The sequence below is a fragment of the Triticum dicoccoides genome, unplaced genomic scaffold, assembly GCF_002162155.2.
Source record: "Triticum dicoccoides isolate Atlit2015 ecotype Zavitan unplaced genomic scaffold, WEW_v2.0 scaffold111912, whole genome shotgun sequence".
NCBI lineage: Eukaryota > Viridiplantae > Streptophyta > Magnoliopsida > Poales > Poaceae > Triticum > Triticum dicoccoides.
This window is the reverse complement of record NW_021177432.1, coordinates 1-1,757: the sequence shown is the minus strand read 5'-3', so window position 1 is coordinate 1,757 and position 1,757 is coordinate 1. Positions and strand designations below refer to the sequence as shown.

General features: G+C 40.4%; 1 long non-coding RNA gene across 1 annotated transcript; it reads left to right on the top strand.

Annotated features, from left to right (window-relative positions):
- The first annotated feature begins 7 nt into the window (after positions 1-7).
- LOC119342996 lies at positions 8-1,359 on the top strand. The gene is made up of 2 exons (XR_005165845.1): positions 8-248; positions 877-1,359. It is a non-coding gene; the product is annotated as an uncharacterized LOC119342996 (long non-coding RNA).
- Positions 1,360-1,757: the final 398 nt, after the last annotated feature.

Genomic DNA, 1,757 nt, shown 5'->3' with positions numbered 1-1,757 from the left:
GCCCAGCTCCAGCAAGAAGTCAGGTTTGCTATTTTTTCTCTTATTTTAAGAGATGCTTCCTGTCATGGAAATGTATATGAGACCCAATACTAAATGATAATGCCAGTTTCCATGGGTAGGAATGCAGTATTCAATGAGAGCTTCATATTCATCAACACATGGATACAATATACCACATCAGCCATGTCTACATTAGTTGTGATGAAATGGTCAAGTTGGCAAAGGAAGCTGAAATTTTGGCTGCTCAAGTATGTTTTTGATCAATCAAATTTGTTTGTCAATCTCGTTCCTTTCCTTTTGCCATGTCTCCTTCGTCTCCTGGTAAATCTCGACATTTTAAAAAGAAGGGCACATACTTATTTGTGCTATATGATTGCTGAGACGAGATGCAAGTAGTGCTGCAACTATTGAGTTTTCTCCGGTCTAAAGTTTTAGTGCTCTTGCATTGCATCTTTCGATAGATTTGTAACAAATTTGCTCTGATTAAGCAAAGTATACATACAACAAGCAATATCCCCTTGAAAGGAAGCTGTGTATTGTCTTTCTGTTCTGCCTTTGGAAATTATTCGGGCTTGAGATATGAAGGAAGAGAAATTTGCTTGTCGTTCCAACATAAAAGAAAGTTCTTTAGAAGTCTGAAACAAGCCAGTCCGGGTATATGAGATATGCCCATGTGTAACAAGATATTGTAGGTGTACATGGATAATAAACCTACCTAGTAAAATATTAAAAAAAAACTGCTGGTAGCCCTTTTGCAGTCACGTGAGCATTTATAGGTATGTTTTGTGTGGTTGATGCTTAATTCATATTTTGCTCTATGTTTGATCCGTAGCCAGATCGAATTATGGTTATTATGCATGCTATGTTATAATGCAGGATTCTTATGAGAGGCACAAGAAAGCTTCTGAGCTAGGCAAATGAATCCTGGGAGTTGTGTGCTGGGAGCAGAGGTTGTAGGAGTGATATGACCTCCCCTGGCATCCTTGCGTCTTGCTCTGGTTGCCCTTTGCCCGCAGGGTGGTTGCTGCTAGAGTTGAAGACCACCCGTTGCTCGTAGTTGCAGGTGGTGCTGGAGTTGAAGACCACAAGAACGAGGGCAGCGTACCGGCAGACGGACAGATGGCTCCCGCACTGAGACCAAAGTGGTGGAGAAGGGAGTCAAGATATGTGGTGTGCATGTAGCTAGCTAGAATAAACATTGTTGTACATGTTCCCTTTCTATTGGTGTCATTGTTGTACATGTAGCTAGATTGAATAAACATGATCCGGAGAGGTAAGCATGATCTAGAATAAACATTTTTGTACATTGGTGATAGATGGCAATCTCAAGATTTATTTGACGATGAGTTGGTTGAAAAATGTATTTTCTGCTTTCTTGGCTGAGCGAGGAAGGTTGATCGAGGGGATTTGAGATTCCGGTGGGTTGGTGGGTCGAATAAACATGTAAGCTGATCTGTTGTGATGTACTAGTAGAATGCTATGCATATATATGATTGGAAAAATTTGTCTTTGTTGTCACCTCAAGATTGATTGTAGGGAATCGTGTCTAAATTGTATTTACAAGTTGGCAGCCGCTGCCACCGGCGGCGATGCTGGAGTATATGTATCATCGTATTTCTTAGTATACAACTTTGTGATTTTCAAAATTCTGGGTTAGCTCTACCACCTTTCCCTTGTGAAAAAAGAACATTATTGAGCTAGGTGGAGAGTGATATGCTAAACACCTGAGTTTTTCCATTTGGAGACATAAAATTCCT